At 42.3% G+C, this 12,738-nt stretch overlaps 1 protein-coding gene across 3 annotated transcripts in view; it reads right to left on the reverse strand.

Annotated features, from left to right (window-relative positions):
- BNC1 (basonuclin 1) overlaps nucleotides 1-12,738 on the reverse strand; it is a 64,354-nt gene that overhangs the window by 38,299 nt on the left and 13,317 nt on the right. Inside the window, exon 3 of one of the 3 annotated variants that reach the window (XM_029574983.1) lies at nucleotides 12,381-12,558. The exons of the other annotated variants lie outside the window; for them this stretch is intronic. The gene's annotated coding sequence lies outside the window, so the exon portion shown is untranslated. The remainder of the gene's footprint in view (nucleotides 1-12,380; nucleotides 12,559-12,738) is intronic. 3 annotated transcript variants of the gene reach the window in all.

Genomic DNA, 12,738 nt, shown 5'->3' on the forward strand with positions numbered 1-12,738 from the left:
CGCGATTTGCGAATTTATCGCACGCGGTAAAGTGCTTGGAAAATGAGGCCCTTAGTCAGTGGGTTGTTTTGAGAATCTTACGTTCTCTTACTTAATTTTTCTTCATGATTCGATTATTATCTTATATTTTCTTGACTTTGTGGCTCTGTATTTTCTGAAATTTTTAAGCTAATTTATATGCATTTTTGAATAGCCATGTTTTTAGCTCACCCTTAAATCTCTTTCTATCTGATAAAGTACGCAGTGTCTCAGGCATAGAATTCCAGAGTTTTGGACCTGCTATGGAAAACACACGATCTCTTATTTGTGTCCGATGTGTGCTTCATATTGTGGGAATAATCAATACTACTTTATTTTGAGATCTTAGTGTTCATTGTGGCTTATATGGTCGTAGTGTCACTCCTAACAAGCCGGTATTATTAGAATGAATGATGTTGAATATTATCATTAATGCTTTATAGTAGACTAGCCATTAGGCCCGTTCAAACGGGAGAGATTCCATCGGTCAGACCGGCACGTCGTGGGAGGGCCTGTACTCCCTCTCCTGGCGGCAGAGGGACGGGCTCAGGCTGAGAGTCGGGAAGTGGAAGCGTCTGTGCTGCAGTGTGCGTGAGAGCTGCGCTGTCTTTCTCTGGGCATCAAATCTGCAGGTCGGTTAGAGCTCTCTCTTCCACGCATTGGCGGCACATCGATCCCAGCTCCCTTATAGGTATGATTCTGGATTGTACTGGTAGCCAATGCAGTGACATCAGCGAGGATGTAATGAGATCATATTTCCTAGATCCTATTAAGAGTCTTGCTGTGGCATTTTGTAATAGTTGTAGTGGTTTTAAATGACATGCTGGAAGATCTAGTAGTAAGGAGTTACAGTAGTCTAGGTCTGAGAAGATTAAAGTTTTCAGTTCAGTACGGAAGTCATGAAAAGTTAATAATGGTTTCAACCAATGTAGTATATGCAACTTGGCGTAACCTGTCTTGATTAATTTACTGATGTGCATTTTCATTGTAAGATTCTCATCTAGTTGTTTTCCTAAATCCCGTACTTGATTTGAGGGGTTAATTTGAAAATTACCCAGGTTAAGTGCAGGTGGTTTAACTATTGATGAGTTTCTAACTCAGCCAAATGATTTCAGTCTTTTTTGGGTTTAATGTTAGCTTAAGTTGCAATAGTTTGTGTTGTATTGTTTTCATAGAGGTAGAGAGTAATGAAGCTGTATCTTCAAATGATTTGGAGTGTGGGAAGTAAAACTGTATGTTACCAGCATACAAGAAAAAAGTTATTCCTAGATTGTCAGTAATTTACACAGTGAGAGCATGTAAATTTTGAATAGTGTTGCTGAGAGGGCTGAGCCATGAGGGGTATCTGTATCACGCTGGAAAGTATCAGATATACGGTTGCCCAGTTTGACTTGGAATGTTCTGTTAGATAGAAAAATGAAGAGAACCATCTGAGAACCCTATAGTCAATTCCCATTCGCATCCACTCGCATCTCCAGCTCATCCACTCTATGGCCCAGGCTAACTATGTCATCAGGAATGTCAGACATCGAGGCCAAGAGCTCCTGCTTGTGCGTTTTTAAATCTGCTCGGAACTCTACAAACCAGCCTCGGATGTCATTTTTAAGTTGAGCAGAAGCCTCCGCCCTTTCCGGGCTTCCCCCAGCGGTGGGATCGGTGCCCTGCTGCGGCGTCTCGTTCTCGGCGCCTGCGGCCTGCACGGGACCAGCCTCGGGATCGCTCCCGATATCGGGCGGCAGTTTGCTAAAATGAAACTGCTTCAAACTGACTGTCTTTCGTTTAGCCGCCATACCGCTGTGTGCCCTGCTGCTAGCGGCAGCTGATTCGCCGGTTTTTAAAAGGTTTGGCTTACTTTGGTGGGTTTAACGCGGCACTGATTGCGGACCCGGGGGCGGAGCGATTCCCCTGTGCGGCCATCTTCCTGGCCGGCGAAAGAGCGCCCCCCAACACAGCTTGTTTTAACGCATTTGGAACAGTTACTTCTCAGACAGACAGGTTAACTAATGCTGTGATTGTCTGAGTGATAACCCCATGTATTTGTTTCAAGGAACTGGCTGGAATTGGGTCATGTGGGTGAACAGCGGGTTTAATTTTAGTAATGATTTGTCTAATTTCCAGTTTCAATACTCTGTCGAACGTGGACCACATAACCATGCCATTAAAATCTTCAGGTGTTTTTGTTGGAGAACAGATAGGGAATTGTGTTTTCAACTTATGGATTTTGTGTAAGAATGCGGTGGCATATTCATTGCAAGTGGCCTTTGTGAAGTTGTAGTTTCTTAAGATGGAAGATGTCGGGTCTTTAATTACATTTTTAACAACCTCAAAGAGCAATGTAGAATTAAATATAACCCCATAAATCTGCTTAGCATAGTAATCCTTTTTTGTTTTATTGGTTAGTGTAAGGTATTTTGTAAGGAAAAATTTATATTTTCCTAGGGATTCAGCAGATGGGCATTTCCGCCATGGTTTCTCTAATTTTCTAAGGTTCTGTTTAGTGCTTCTTAATTCATCATTTTACCAGGGCTTATTGTGTTTGGAGTTATTCCTTTGTTAAAAGTTTTCGTCTGGACAAGGCTAAGGTTTTCAGCTATGTCATTGACAATTTTATCCCAGGAATCAAAAGCCAATGTGGAATTGGTTTGATTTAGTTCATGGAGTTTATTTTCTGTTGCTTCAGCAAGTTCTTCCATCTCTATCTTTTTCCTGAAGGTAAAAGTGTGCTTATTATCTATGCTATTATGGATTTGGTTGGTAATGGCAATTTCCGTTTTTATTAACTGGTGATCAGACCAGAGCAATATCGATGTATTGATTAGGTAATTACTGGTATTCGCAAATATTAGGTCTAGAGTGTGACCCACTTTATGAGTGGTTTTTGAGACAAACTGTGACCATCCCAGAGCTTCCATTGCTTCTAAAAACATTTCACAGGCTAAGATTCTTGGTGTTTTGTCTACCTGGAAGTTAAAGTCTCCTACAATTAATGTAGATTCTGGTGATGGAAACACCTTGGCGAATAATTCAATCAGTGGTGAGTAATCTTTTTGTAGTATTTCTGGAGGACAGTAGACCAGTCCTATGTTTATTTGTGGCGACTTAAGAATTGCCACCTCATAGGGAGGATTAATCTCTATTTTGTACGGAACAAGTTTAAGTTCTTTTTTGCTAATTATTAATAAGCCCCCACATTTTTGTTTAGCTCTAAGAAAATGAAATACATCATAGTTAGGGTATTCAATTTGGTTTAGGAGAATATTATCTCTGTCTTTCAGCCAGGTTTCAGTGATACAGAAAATGGTGGGATTTAAATCCTCTAGCAGGTCATTAATCAGAGGGATTTATTTTTTTTTTTGAGGAAGACTGAGCAATTAGTAGAAGCAGAATAAACAATAAGTAGGAAGAGGTAGTGGAAGAGTTTTTACTTATGTAGATGAAATGATTACACTTCAAAGTTGGCAAAAGCCCGATTTCCAATGTCCAAAAAACTTAAAAGATACATTTTTAAGACTGCTCAGTTTGCTGTAGGGGGTCTGGCTTTCAGTGCCATGGAATTATGACAGCAGACTCTGTGCATACTGAGAATTTCACTAGCAATATTTTGTAAAACCATAACTTTCACTGTTAAAAAACAAACTGCAAGCAGATCACCAATTATTGAAGATAACAAAGAAATGGTAACTTTCCATTGCCATACAGTCAGATTACTTTGCATTTGGTGGCAAGTTGTTTTGTAAAATTCTTTTGTGCAAGTTATGAGTTCAATGAAAGACTAAACCATGGCAAATTCCACAGCAAGAATATTTCTTTGATCTATTAATCCAGTGCTTCCCAAACCTATCCCCATGACCCCAACAGTCTAGGTTTTCAGGATATTACTCCTGGGGGAATTCTGTGTACAAAAATGTAAAATTCTGCAAATTTTTTATTGGTCAGAATAATATAATATACACTACAGTCTTTGAGTAATTAATAAAAAATGTAATACAGAAAAGTTATTACTCAAAGATGCTGCATTTTAAATATTTTGAGCAGAATTCCCCTAGAAGTATACTATAAAAGTGTCTCTTCCACCCTCTCTCTCTACTTCCCTGGCCAGACCCCTTTCACTTTTCCATCTCAGGTCCCAATCTCTGCTCTCCACCAACTCTCCCCTCCTCCTCCAGGCTCAATCCCTACCACTCTATCTCCACCCCCCCCCCCCCAGCTCTCCGCTCCTAGAGTTTGACCTCTCTTTCATAGAGGCCCTCACGCAGGCTCCCTCTGTCCCTGTCTCACACACCCTCCCTACAAACAGGCTCCCTCTCTCTCTTGCGCACACACACAATTCGCATAGACCCCCCCCCCCCTCTCACACACACACACACACACACCCAGGCTCCCTCTCTATCCCAGGCTTCTTTCCTCTGTGTTTTCAGCCACTGGTAGGACAGTCTTCATCTGTGATCCTGCTTGGCCTCTCTCATCTTCGGCCACGAGCAGTTTGAATTCTGCTTGCAGCCCACCGGGCCTCTCTTATCTTTGGCCACAAATGGGATGGGATCTGTTCACGGTCTGCTGGGCTTTGAGTGGAATAGGCTCTGCTTGCAGCCCACTGGGCCTCTCTCCAAATCTTTGGCTGTGAGTGAAATGGCCTGTCTTGTCTACCCATCCACAACTACTCAAATCTAAAATCCCTTCCATTCCCTCAGACATCCCCTGTGCTTATCCCATGCTTTTTTGAATTCAGATACAATCCTTGTCTTCACCACCTCCATTGGGAGGCTGTTCTGTTCATCCACCACCCTCTCTGTAAAGAAATATTTCCTTCGATTATTCCTGAGTCTACCCTCTTTCACCATCATTCCATGACCCTCTTATGCATTAAAACCTTATAGGCATTTAAATGTCCTTATGATATTTCCCCTATTCCACCTTTCTTCTAGGGATTTTCAGAAGGCGTTTGACAAAGTCCCTCATGAGAGGCTTCTAAGAAAACTAAAAAGTTGTGGGATAGGAGGTGATGTCCTTTTGTGGATTACAAACAGGTTAAAAAACAGGAAACAGAGAGTAGGATTAAATGGTCAATTTTCTCAGTGGAAAAGGGTAAACAGTGGAGTGCCTCAGGGATCTGTACTTGGACCGGTGCTTTTCAATATATATATATAAATGATCTGGAAAGGAATATGATGAGTGAGGTTATCAAATTTGCGGATGATACAAAATTATTCAGAGTAGTTAAATCACAAGCAGACTGTGATACATTACAGGAGGACCTTGCAAGACTGGAAGATTGGGCATCCAAATGGCAGATGAAATTTAATGTGGACAAGTGCAAGGTGTTGCATATAGGGAAAAATAACCGTTGCTGTAGTTACATGATGTTAGGTTCCATATTAGGAGCTACCACCCAGGAAAAAGATCTAGGCATCATAGTGGCTAATACTTTAAAATCGTCAGCTCAGCTCAGCGTACTGCAGCAGCCAAAAAAGCAAACAGAATGTTAGGAATTATTAGGAAGGGAATGGTTAATAAAACGGAAAATGTCATAATAGCTCTATATCACTCCATGGTGAGACCGCACCTGGAATACTGTGTACAATTCTGGTCGCTGCATCTCAAAAAAGATATAGTTGCGATGGAGAAGGTACAGAGAAGGGCGACCAAAATGATAAAGGGGATGGAACAGCTCCCCTATGAGGAAAGGCTGAAGAGTTGGGGCTGTTCAACTTGGAGAAGAGACGGCTGAGGGGGGATATGATAGAGGTCTTTAAGATCATGAGAGGTCTTGAACGAGTAAATGTGAATCAGTTATTTACCCTTTCGAATAATAGAAGGATTAGGGGGCATTTCATGAAGTTAGCAAGTAGCACATTTAAGACTAATCGGAGAAAATTCTTTTTCACTCAACGCACAATAAAGCTCTGGAATTTGTTGCCAGAGGATGTGGTTAGTGCAGTTAGTGTAGCTGAGTTCAAAAAAGGTTTGGATAAGTTCTTGGAGGAGAAGTCCATTACAGCTATTAATCAAATTTACTTAGGGAGTAGCCGCTGCTATTAATTGCATCAGTGGCATGGGATCTTCTTAGTGTTTGGGTAATTGCCAGGTTCTTGTGGCCTGGTTTTGGCCTCTGTTGGAAACAGGATGCTGGGCTTGATGGACCCTTGGTCTGACCCAGCATGGCAATTTTTTATGTTCTTATGTATACATATTTAGATCTTTAAGTCTGTTCCCAGATGCTTTAATCAACAACGACAGAGTCCAAATGGCTAAATGCACCAAGAATAAGATACAAAAATCAAGCATTCAAGTATCAAGTTAGTATTTCTTACTAAGTGACATCGTAAGCACAAATTTAAAGGACCATTATAACACCCGCAATGGTGGAGTTAAGCCTTTTGCTTCACACACATACCTCGGGTCATGTATAATCATCGGTCCACACAGTCCTTGACTCAACAGCTAAAAAAATAAGGGAAGTGTCTATTTTTACTTGCAAAAGAACATTTTAAAATCTTTTTGAAATAAGAACTGTGTGGACCGATGATTATACAAGACCCAAGGTATGTGTGTGAAGCAAAAAGCTTAACTCCCCCACTGCGGGTGTTATAATTGTCCTTTACATTTGTGCTTATAATGTCACTTAGCAAGAAAAACTAACTTGATGCGTGAATGCTTGATTTTTGTATCGTATCCCGTATGCTTTAAAACAAAGACCATTGACCATTTTAGTAGCCGCCCTCTGGACTGACTTCATCTAGTTTATACACTTTCTGAAGGTTTGGTCTTCCAGAAATGTGAAATTGTCCCATCTGAGGCTTCCACTGTTTCTAATTTTGATTCAAGGCTGTGAAAAATGTCTTTGTATCTAATAGCCACACACGGTAAAAATACTCAGCTGCATTTGATCTAGTCTAAACTGACTCACAGTAACAAGGATTGAGGTCCAACGTGCATACTATCTATCTAGGGACCTATACTTATAGGGCTTGATCCACCTTCAATCTTTTTGACACCTGGAGGGCAATGGAGCCATAAACCTGAACAAATGTCATAAAAGCTGATAGCAAAAAAAATAAATAAATTTTGTCAGGACCTGAAAAAAGGATTTGCTTCGCACACAGAGGGAGAAGCCACTATAGAGGCATTGCATCATTAATGCCCTCTACTCCATCTCAAGACATGTTCACAAACACTTATTCACACACATTTTAAGTGCCTTTTATTACCCTCCCAAAGGTCTCAAACCCAAATATATTTACTTCTGCTTAAGCCCAGACTGGAGCGCCAGTACTGTCAGGCAGCTCCCATCACTTCTCATGAGAGAGACTATGACACTTTTACATTTATTTACACTTGTGGGGGGAAAAACAAAGCTATAGGTTGAATAAGCCCTCTCCATTTACTTCATGAAATAACATCCACCATGCCCTAAAAATGTAACAATCTTTTTCTGTTGTTGGACATTCTCACAGTTTCCCTTGCAAGAAAAGCCACTGCCATTTTTCTTGCCAAAGACTGCAGAGGTCTCCTTCTAAGAACCACTTTATTATACTCTGATATCTATTATCTCATCTACAATGTGCATAACATCTCTCACCTTAATCTAAATCTCTTTTTCTTTGCTTTACAGCTTTATACCCTCCTTTTCTTACACATCTTACACATTCAGTCACACCTCAAACAAACTCTATACATGTTCTACATGCATGCAAACTTTTATTTTTGTATAAACTTTTCAGCTATTTAGAGTCACACACACAGAGCCATACCGATCCCCAGGATTTTAGAGATCTCAAAAAGCACATGCACTAATGACATACTGCATGGCTACATTAGCAAGCAGGTCTCAATCACACTGACTGTTCACAGCACTATATTGCACTACTAAATACAGCTGAAGGGGTTGTCTAGCTAAGTTCGGGAATTTGCCAGACAAAACCCAGATTTTAAATTTCCCTCCCAGCTAAGCAGCTATGTTTTAGTCAAGTAAATCATTATATGGCTAAAATTTAACTGAATATAAAAGAGGCAGGGAGGGGATTTTCCAGGACATGCTTTTAATTTATCTGACTAGCTCTGAATATCAGTGTTACCTAGGTAAAGTTACCTGGCTAATTTTGGTCGAGATTGAAACACTCCTAAAGTTAGCTGATTAGTTGATCATTTCTCTCAATCGAGAAAAGTAAATAGTAGAGTATCTCAAATAGGGTTGCCACTGGCTACAAATTTTAAGGACAGGTTGATCCAGTCCTGGTTTTTACCCCATTGCATGCTGGGATTTATTCTGATTTCCTTATTGCATTCCCTAAGCAAAGAAAGACTATAAGTACCTGTATGCAGATGAGTACAAGCAAGACTGGATCAACCTGTCCTGAAAATATGGAGCAGGTGGCAACCCAACCCCAAAGGATCTGTACTGGGACTGGTGCTTTCTATTTTTTCCATTTATTTATGTTTTCAATTACAACAAGAATAGACTTATCAAGAAAATCAGAAATAACATACAGAAAAAATTAACTCAATCCACAAAACATACCAATATCATTAGCCCTCAATCAAAGGGGGAGGGGAAAATAGGCAAAATTTAAGGGAATACAGAAGAAGTTAGAAGTAAAGGCATAGCATGCAAGTCTCGATTTCTTATCTGTATGCCATTTCAAGCCTCAACTGGTGTGCTAACTGCTTTCTTCTTTTTGATCACGGAAAGGGATCAGTGCTTTTAAATATATTCATAAATGATCTGGAAAAAGGAGATGATGAGTGACGTGATCAAATTCGCAGATGACAAAAAGTTGTTCAAAGTTGTCAGATCCCTAGCCAACTGTGAGGGAAATGCAAGAGAACCTTAGCCTCTAAATGGCAGATGAAATTTAATGTGGTGATGCATAAAGGGAAGAATAATCCAAACTATGGGTATATGATGCTGGGTTCCATATTAAGGATCAGACAAAGGATCTTGGAATCATTGTGGACAATACTTTGAAATCCTTGGCCAGTTGTGTGGTAGGAGTCAAAACAGCAAACACAATGCTAGGTATTATTAGGAAAGGAATTGTGGAAAATTCCGTAAGTGGGTCTTACCCTGGAGGCCCTTGGACTGGCTTTATACACTTCTGTCTATAATAATTTAAAAGCTTTAAAGAACAATTTGGAATCACTAAAGAAACAGAATGCAATTAGCTTACTTCCTTATTTTATTTATCCGATCGTAGGCGCACACAGATAAAACAGGTCATCGACAGCAACCCAAAATGTGAGAGCTCTGAGTGGCGCGGCAACAATTCACATCTTATAAATGATCTTAAGATACTGATTACAAGCTATGCACAAATCAATGATCAGCACATTACACAATACATGAATATTAGTGACATTTTATCAATATGCATTGAATTCTTCAAGAACATCTACCTAATTCGTTTTATACCTATGCATAAGCTTCCGTTTTTCCTACAAAATTACACTTAACTTTTTGGAGTAAACAACGCTAAATATCTCCATATATGGTTATGCTCTGCTACTAAACATTATGGGGCAGATTTTCAAAGGGTTATGCGCGTAAGATACGCGCGTAACCCCCGAAAAGCTGCCCCTTCCACCCCCTGTGCGCACTGTGCCTATCTTGCATGGCTGCGGGGGCGTGTCGAAGGCGTGGCAGGGGGCGTGTTGTGGCCGGCGTGTCATCGGGGGGAGGCATTCCGGGGGCGGGGCCATGGGTGTGGTTCCGGCCCAGGGGCGTTCCGGGGGGCATGGCCACAGCCTCCGGACCAGCCCCCGGACCGGAACATGGCGCTGGCAGCTGGCCGGTGCGCGCAACTTATGCCTGCCTCAGGCAGGCATAACTTGTAAAATAAAGGTGGGGGGGGAATTAGTTAGGGCTGGGGGGTGGGTCGGAAGGAAAGTTCCCTCCGAGGCCCCTCTGATTTCGGAGGGGCCTCAGAGGGAACGGAGGATGGCTGCACGGCTCGGCGCGTGCAGGCTGCAAATTTTGCGCAGCCTTGTGCGCGCCGACCCTGTATTTTATAACATGCGTGCGGCAGCGCTCGCATGTTATAAAATCGGGAGTAGATTTGTTCACGCCGGGTTGCGCGAACAAATCTACTCCCGCGCGCACCTTTTAAAATCTACCCCTAAATAACTATATAATTCTTAGCATACTGGAGCTATGTCATTTTCAGTACCTCTGCCTTTAGTTGTTTCTAGCTAGGCCTAAAAGTGCGGTCTCAGTCCTTATGGTGGAGTTTAGTATAACCTACCAAGGATTTCAAGCTGGACATCCTGAAATTTACCATAGAATGGAAAATAAAACTGAGGATATCATAATGTCTCTGTATTGATCCATAGCACCACTGCACCTTGAGTATTGTGTGTAGTTCTGGTTGCTCCATCTCAACAAATTTATTATGTAATTAGAAAAGATATGGAGAAGGACGACCAAAATGATAAAGGGGATGGAACGATTCCCCTATGAGGAAAGGCTAAATAGGTTAGCCTGCAGAAGAGACAGCTGAGATATGATAGAGGTCTTTAAGATCTTGAATGTGGTGGAATGGGTAAATATGGAATGGATATTTATCCTCTTAAATAGTACTAGGTCTAGGGATCACTCCATAAACAAAACTGAGAAAGTATTTTTTCACTCACCATACAATTAAAGTGTGGAATTTGTTGTCAGAGGATGTGGTGAAAACAGTTAGCATAGCTGGGTTTGAAAAGAGTTTGGACAAGTTCCTGGAGGAAAAGTCGTTAACCACTGTTAGCCATGTAGACTTGGGAAGCCATTATTTATCCCTGCTTAGGAGCAAGAAGGACTGGATCTATTCTTTGGGATCCTGCCAGGTACTTGTGATCTGGATTGGCCACTGGGCTTCATGGACCTTTGGTCTGACCCAATATGGCAATTTTGTTCGAGCTGCCAAACCCCTTTGCTCCTCCACAAACAGAAGCAGCTGAGCAGTCGCCGAGGTGTTCTCCCTCCCAATGCCATGAAATAATTAAATATAACAGGCCAAGGCATCCCTCTCCCGATGCCAAGACTGAATTAAATGACGTGGGCTGAGGCGCCTCCCCCTCCACCCCCCAAATCCCCCTCCCACCCCTGAATCTCCCAATCCCAGCTGCTAACCCCCATAATGGCACCCTAAGTCAGCAGGAGGAGGAGCTAGCCTGAACAGTATATACTGGCATAGCCGAGAACTGCATCAGCATTTAATATTCATTTACTTACTTTACTGGTCACTGATTGGTCCCTTCACTGACAACTGAATCCCCAGTTCTGAACAGGGGGTGGTCCTTTCACTGTCAGTGAAGGGGCCAATCGGTGGCCAGTGAAGTGGATAAATGAATATTAAATGCAGGTGCATGTCTCCTCCTGCTGCTGGCTTAGACTGGCACGTTGGAGGTTAGCAGCTGGGAGAGTGAGGACCTCACCCCGTTACATTTAATGAATTCTTGGCATTGGACTGGCACAGGGGGTGAGTGTGCCTCAAACTGCTACCTTATTTCATGGCTTGGAGGGGGGGGGGGGTGTCTCAGCTTGCCACATTAAATCATTTCTTTGCATCAGGGAGAGGAGACCTTCAGCTTGTTAAATTAAATTATTTATTGGCATCGAGGGGAGGGGGGCTCCTCGGCTCACTTGCTACATTATTTCCTGGCATTGGTTATGGTGTTGGTGGTGGGGGGACACCTTGGTCCGCACTAGTGGCAAACTTACTCGGATAACGTCATCTGCGTAACTTTATCCAAGTACATTCCAGAAGGAGGCTTGTCCCGTTGAATATCTGGCTAAAGTTATCCGGATAACTGTGCTTGAATAATATTGCCCCTGGCCGGCTTACTGAATATTGCCCGAGTTATATCTCTATAATATAAAATGTTGTACCTATAGACGGAATGATGTACATATAGATGGACATTTTCAATGGCATTTCCACAGGTGACATGGCCTGCTATAAAACCGCTCGCCTGGCAGGCGGGTAAGCTTACACATGCATGTCGTGTATGTGCGTGAGTTTATCTGAAGGCAGGGGCCCAGGAGTTTAGAGAGGGCTTTGCACTGAAGCGCACACTTTTCCGTTTTCAAAAGCACGTGCGCAAAATTCCACGAAACGTTTCTAGCACACGTAATAATGGGAACAATTGTGTACGAGCAGCAATCTTTGAAAATAAGGGTAACTTGTTCGCAAATCTGCTGTCACATTCGTGTAGCAAAATTACCCCTGCATTGCACGCACACCCCACGTTCACACCAAATCACCCCAGACGGTCCAAGACGCTCGTCTTTTGTGCCACACCCATTAAAAACATGTTCTCATAGGAAATGCGAGCAGATGTTTTAAAACAGAAAACAAGAAGTCAATCGGAAAACAAAGTTATACCCTCAGTTTCTTTGAGGAACGAGGGGATGGTGGTTAGGGGTGGCGTGTGGCTGAGGACGCACTCTCTCCCGTTGTTGCTACTGTTGGGTGGCACCCCAGGCTCTCCTTTCCTTATTCTGGGCGACTACTGCTGCTGCTGCTCCTCTGCCAGTCACAAGGTCAACATGTGTCCGTGTAGCTGCAAAAGAAGGAAAACAATGATACCGAAAACCTCTCCTTAAACCGTGCCAAGCCGCCCGCAACACCTACAGGGAAAAAAAAGGAAACTCAGACAAAGGTAATGGAGTAAGCATGAAACAGACACAGAGGAAAGATTGACTAGAATAACAGCTGGAAGCACAGCAGCATGGACGTGACA

The sequence above is a fragment of the Rhinatrema bivittatum genome, chromosome 13 (assembly GCF_901001135.1).
Source record: "Rhinatrema bivittatum chromosome 13, aRhiBiv1.1, whole genome shotgun sequence".
Taxonomy (NCBI): domain Eukaryota; kingdom Metazoa; phylum Chordata; class Amphibia; order Gymnophiona; family Rhinatrematidae; genus Rhinatrema; species Rhinatrema bivittatum.